Below are 6,816 nucleotides of genomic sequence, written 5' to 3'. Positions count from 1 at the left end.
GAACTATCATGTCTGTGTTCTGCACTATTCACCTTTTGTGTTGGTTGTTGTTATGCTAAGTAAATTGTCATGTAAAACGCTTGCACTTATTTAAGTTTTATTCGTATTTCATATCAATTTAGAGCCTTGTACTGTGACTTTGCTTAACTTACCTTACAGTATTGGTGATACCTTGACCGTGTAACCACCTGGAGGTTGGCAACCCTAGGCCCAATCCTTCCCACCCGAGTGCCCCCAGGGGAATCAGGAAAAGTGCGGAATTGAGCCCGGGGTCTCTTGCCCAGAGTCCCTGAGCTCTGGTTCCTCCCGGAAGACTTTGCTGGCCTCCAGGCAGCCTACTAGTGTGTGTGGGGGGGTTACTTCCTGCTTGGAGGGTGGGGGTCCTCTGCAGAGGTGCCACTCTAGGGTGAGCCAGAGAAGAGGCTTAGTTGGGGGGGGGGGAGATTGGAGGAGACCTTGTCTCAGGTTCTCCGGGGTGTTCCGAGGCTGATCTCTCCTCCTGTTCCTTTCAGCTCCTACAAACCTCTGATTCCACCATACCAGAGGACACCTTCCATCTTCTGATGGGGCAGTTGTCATCACCTAACACTGCCATCCACTCGCTGGCCCTTGACGGCTTGCACCATCTGGCGGACAAGCCTCAGCAGGTGAGTGAGAGAGAGAGAGAGAGAGAGAGAGAGAGAGAGACTAGTCTCCTCTCGATTGTAGGGAAACTCACCGCCAAACATCTATTGAATAAACTCTTAGCTTGGATGGCAGAACCTAAGACTCTAGGCCCTGAAAAAGTGGGCTTCTGCCAGGGGAAATCCACTTTAGACCACTGCATTGTACTGGCACATCTAGTTAACAAGTACGCTAGGGATTATACTCAGCCTTCCTGGACCTTAAGGGAGCATTTGATTCCATCCCAAGAAACCTTCTATGGGATAAGTTAATGAGCATGAACATCAACAAACTATCCCCGAAAATCAATATCAATAAAAGGGTTAAGCAGGGCTGTATCCTGGCCCCAACTCTTTTCAACCTCTTCCTAAATGATCTGGCTAATGGGTTAAGAGAGATTGAGGGCCATTGTCCCAAACTCAGCTCCGTACATACTCCCCTGTTACTTTACGCTGACGATGCTGTGCTATTGTCATGTTCAAGGGTTGGCTTAAAGAGATTACTAAACCGGGACCATGAGCATTGTACTGCAAATGGTCTGGTTGGAACGATGCAAAATCTAAGGTCCTGGTATTCTCAAAGTCCTGGAAACCATTTAAATCAGGGGTGTCAACCCCCAGGGGCTGGATCCGGCCCTTTGGGAGCTGTTCTCCGGCCCGCAGAGCTGAGGCGGCCCCCCTCCCCTTCCCCCTCTTCCCCCTATCCCCCTCGCTGGAGCGTTGAAGCCGCGCCAATCAGAACACAGCCTGGAACCGTTTGCAGGCTTGGGAGCATGCAAGCCTCAGCGCGGGTTGCTTCATCCCAGCCAAGCCGCCATCTCTGCACCGTCCCTGGGAGCACGCGGCGCTTGGCGCAGACCAGGCTAGGTTCAAGCAGAGGAACAGCTGGGGAAGGAGGGTGCCTCGCACTGGGAACCATGTGAGCTGCTTGGCTCAAAAGGGAGGCTGGCATGCGCAGGGGAGGTGGGAACGGGGTGCACAGTACTGCGTAGAGGCGCTAGGAGGGAGAGGGGCACCTGCGGCTCTTCAGTGCACACACACGGCCGCAGCTTTTGGGCAGCTTCGACCTTCTCGGTGCAGAGTGGGGCATTCGCTTCCTCTGGCTTCTGAGCCATGCCTTGCCCTGGTCTCTGTGCTTCACAGTATCTCCAAAGTGTACCTTCTTTCCGTCCCCTCTTTTTAAAGACGAGGTGCCTGGGTTGTGGCAGAAGCCCCAGCCGCCCAGCCAGCCACCACAGTTTCTACTGCAGCAAATCCACTGCAGACTCCCAAGTGTCCTGCCTTTCTGGCGTTTCTTTTCCCCACACCGCTCCGGGGACCTCCGTCCTGCTGCTTGGTGCAGTTCAGCCCGAGAGGGATTTCGTTGTGCTCACAGAGGAGGGAGAAAGAGACAGCCTTCCCCCGATTCTTCTTTGCATGGCCTCCCCCCGCCCACGATTTTCATTTGTAGTTTTTGCCTGGTTTTCATATAGTTAGGTTAAATACAATAATATATAGAGGAGGAGGAGTGGGTGCCATTGACACACAACAAAGACATTACTTCCCAGTTCACCTGCTCGTCATTTTCAAAGATGGGAAAGAACCAATCTAATGGTCAGTGACGGTTTTAACATTCTGTTTCCGAGGTGTGGTGTGGTCAACTGTTTCTTATGGCTGAACTTGGAGTGTTGATATGTTCCCTTTTCTTTCTTTGGCTGCAATTTGTTAGATTTTGGTGGGATGTACTAAAACGACGGACAGGATTGCCCATTAGAAACAATGGGAGAGGCTGCACAGCCCACTGAAGATAATGGGAGCCAGGATTGCACCTTGACTTGCATGGGCTCTGCTGAAACACATTACAGCACCAAAAGAGTTGCAAAGAAAATATGGAATGGGTTTTCCATTAAGCTATCTAGGCCAAGATAAATTACTCTGGGACTGGAATGACAGCCCCCAGAGTGGAATGAGAGCCCCTGGGACTAGCAGAAGCGTTCTCAACTGGAGTGACAGCCCCTTAGAGTAGCAGAAGTATTCTGGGACTGGAATGGCAGCCCCAAGAGAGGAATGACAGCCCCTGGGACAAGCAGAAGCATTCTGGGACTGAAATAGCAGCCCCCAGAGTGGAATGAGAGCCTGTGGGACTAGCAGAAGCATTCTGGACTAGAGTTCCTTAGAGTAACACAAGTGTTCTGGGACTGGAATGACAGTCCCAAGAGTGGAATGAGAGCCCCTGGGACAAGCATAAATAAAGTCCTCATAAAAATCAGAAAAATATATAATAAGTAAAAGGATAGACCAGTGAGCCAAAACAGCTGAAAACCAATCAGAGAGCAACTCCCAGACATGTTTCAGATACCAGTTGTTTGACGGAGTAGGACTGCTTTTTCTTTTGTGTCTGAGGCTAGCAATGATGTGTCAGAGAGAACTTCCCTTGAGTAGTGTCTCCATAGTTTGGGTGCCACTGCAGAGAAGTACCTGGTCAAAATTGCTACAGCACAGACTTTGACTTCAGATTTGGATGCAGTGGTTCAGAGCAAGAGGTGTCAGTTATCAAAGAATGATAATTAAAGAAAAATACTGTAAGAGTGTTATTGTTGTAAGCTTGTTTGTATTTTAAGTACAATATAATACCTTTAACTGCCTTTGCCTGTGTCTTCTATAAAGGCCGTATCTCCAGTACCTGGCAGTACATTTTATGTCATTGATTTATTGATTTGATTTGGTACACATGGCCTGGCCCGACCAAGTGACATTGATGTCATCTCTGGCCCGCCTTACAAAGGAGTTCGACACCCCTGACTTAAATGGATAATTGGTGGCAACTCACTTGAGCAGGTCAAATATTTTAAATATTTAGGCATTTATTTTCATCATAATGCATCTTGGAAAACCCATGATCAATTTGCAACTAAATCAGCAGAACTTAGCTCATTAGCAATTATTCATTGATGATTTTTCAATAGAGGGAATCAATATATTCCTTCTGCTCTTAGGGTCTTTAACGCCAAAGTCAAGGTGCAATTAATGTATGGTATTCCTGTCTGGATTAGTGCACCAGGTTATCCACTGGAATGCACCCAAAGCCACATTCCTGAGAAAAATAATGGGTATGCCCTGTTGTGTCCCATATGCTGCGTTGTGGTTGGAAACTTGCCAAATGCTACTTGAAACAAAATCGTGGCTCATGACTGGATTGGACTAGATGACCCTGTTGGTCCCTTCCAACTCTATGGTTCTATGCTTCTATGACTGTAAAATTCCAGTTATGCCTCCACTTTAAGGCAGATTCCTCTTCCCTTATCTAGTATATGCTCATGGAATCACAGAGTTGGAAGGGACCACTAGGGTCATCTAGTCCAACCCCCTGCACAATGCAGGACATTCGCAACTACCTCCCCCCCACATCCCCAGTGACCCCAACCCTCCCCCCACCATGCAGGATCCCACAATCAAAGCACTCCCCACAGATGGCCATCTAGCCTCTGCTTAAAGACCTCCAAAGACGGGGACTCCACCACCCTCCGAGGCAGCGCATTCCACCGTCGAGTCACATGCTGCCAAGTGGCTTCAACATGTTGAGAGCAAAATTAAATCTATTGGCTTTAACTTGGACTCCTTGCTTATGCTTACTGAGGCAGAAGCTTTCCAAAGGATAAAATGCAGACTCTTAGAAATAGGACTTCAAGACCGAAATAGGGCTGCTAATAAAACATGCTCCCCATCAAAATTAGGGGTACCTCTTGACTTTTATCAGCCCTCCCCATACTTATCTTACCTGTGTGATCCTTCTCAATGTAGAGCCATTTCTCTGGCCAGATTTAATGTTTTGCCATCTGCCCTACTTGAAGGCAGATTTCGGAAAATCCCTCTGTCTGACAGGCTCTGCCCTTGTGGCAACAATTGTATTGAAACAGTGGCTCATGTCTTATTTTATTGTAGTTTCTACACAGAATCTCGTAACAAACGTTTAAGCCCCTTGTTGGGTAATAGACAGAAAGTCTCCGATTCTTTTAACGTTTCCTAATTATTGAGCAATCGTTTGCCCCATACATTGGGGACGGTGGCACAGTTTTTAACGTTTGTTTTCAAAGCCCGCCAAACGGTTAATGAGACGGCAGGATCAACAAACAGCGCTATTCGGTGTAACTGCCTTTTAATTATTCTGTAAAGGGCACTTTTTAATATCTCCGTTCCTCTTGAACCCTTCTGCATTATGTTTTTATGCTAATAAAGGAATGATGGTGATGTTGACCCCCTCCTTCCCCGTTCACCCGTGGGCCGTCTTGGCTGTGCCTTCATTTCCCCAGAGCCAGTAGTGGGGGAACCCTCCAAGCGGGCTGTAGTGGGCAGATGTGGGGGTCCCGGTTTCTCTTCCGTCCCCCCGCGGGCCACGCTCCGTCTCTCCTGGGGCGGAGAGCGGGAACTGGCCGCTCAGGGACTGCTGGAAGCGAAGTGGCTCAAAAAGGGCTGGCTGAAAGCAGAGCTGAGTCTGGGCACAGCAGAATTCTCTGGTTTGGCTGCTTGAGGAAGAAGTTCACGCTCAGCCTTGTTGCTTTAGGAAAGAAATCGAAGCTCTTTATGGTCGGAGAACTGCATGCTGGTCAGGAAAGGCAGAGTAAAGGCTTCTAGCTGTCTATCTAAGAGGAATTGCAGAACGCACCTCCAGCCCTCATGGTGGACAAAAGGGAGAGAGAGAAGGAGAATGACTGGAAGGGAGAGAAATCCCAAAGGCCATTGATGCAGGGTCGATTTTGATGCTCCCTCAAAGCTCTTTTTATAAATCAGAACCTTTAAAATGCCTATTCACGGTCCGATGCAAGAGGAGAAAGTCAAACCAATTCCACCACCCCTCCACTCGGCTGCTCCTTTGTTAGCATAGCCATTCGCAATCATCTTTTGCATAGCTAACCCTTGGCTGCGATTCTTCATGCTTCCTTGACTGGATGCTTCAAGGTGGGGAAGGAGCAAATAAAAAAAGGTTGCGTTAAAGGGGCTCTTAAGAAATGTGAAGCAGGTATGCACCGGCTTTGCAGTGGCTTCTAGAATGACGGTTCAGCGTGAAGAACTCAAAGCAATATGTGGGGCACTTCAGCCTGGAACACGCTGCTAGTTACCAAGCATAAGCAGCCTAAGAGTAGCATTCTGGGTAACAAAGGGACAGCTGCAGGCATGGACAAAAGGAAGAAGGGAGCATCCGATCTACCCCTAGACCAACTCTCCTCTGCCCTCCCCAGTAGCTCCAAGGCCAGTGCTAGCAGTAAGCGACATGGCACAGTCCGTTCATTCCAGCACCGCCTACTCCTCATTGTGCCGGAGGTCGCACCTCCGAGTCTTGGGCTCATCCAGCAGGCGCTTCGACTGCTCAAGCCCCCCCCCCCAGAAAGACGAGAGGCTCGACAAGAGCATGGCCATGCTGTTGCGCATATTCCGGTCTTGGCCCTGGGGCTGGTGCCGGGAGACCTTCTTGCTTCGCTTCTTCGGAGGCTGCCCCACCCGCCTGGCTGGCCTTGTGGGCCCCCTCCACAGAGCCAGGTGGGGCAGCTTCAAGGAGTGTTTTGTCTCCCTCAGGTGTGGAAGCTGCTGCCTCTACTGCCAGAGGCGGCCAAGACCTTGCAGGAGCCGGACGAACAAAAGGCCCAGAGGCTCTTTGGCCAGCTGCACCACTGCTTGGCCCAGACCACCGACCCCTCTCTGGCAGTGGCCGCGGCTGGCCGGCTGGTCCCCCTCTTTCACGCAGTAAGTCCCGCTCTGCCAGGGTCGGCCCCTGCTGGCTGGGGGGAGGAGCTAGGAGGTGCCAAGTGGGCGCCAGAGCAGCACAGCCAGGCCCGTTTGGGTGCCTTGTTCCCCCACAGGAGTCCCCCCAGGCCCGCGCCTTTGGATTTGACGCCTTTGGGACAATGCTGAGAAGAGGAGCTACGGAAAGGGCCGTGAAAGACCTGGCCCTCAGCAGCCTGGTGCCTCTCCTGCTGCACCTGCATGACGAGAACATCGATGTCATCGAGGTAGGCACCTGGGCACACCTGGGGGAGGCAGAGGCCGTTGCAGGCCCACAGGTGGAGAGCTCTCCCTAGGGCCCCCCTCTCTGTCCATCTGTCTGTCTGGAGGGGGAAGATGGAGCCGTGCGACGCTTGACCCTCCCCTCCCCCTCCTCCTCGGCAGGCTTGTTGGGACA

The sequence above is a fragment of the Euleptes europaea genome, chromosome 15 (assembly GCF_029931775.1).
Source record: "Euleptes europaea isolate rEulEur1 chromosome 15, rEulEur1.hap1, whole genome shotgun sequence".
Taxonomy (NCBI): Eukaryota; Metazoa; Chordata; class Lepidosauria; order Squamata; family Sphaerodactylidae; genus Euleptes; species Euleptes europaea.
The sequence above is the reverse complement of the archived record's forward strand: the minus strand, read 5'-3'. Positions refer to the sequence as shown.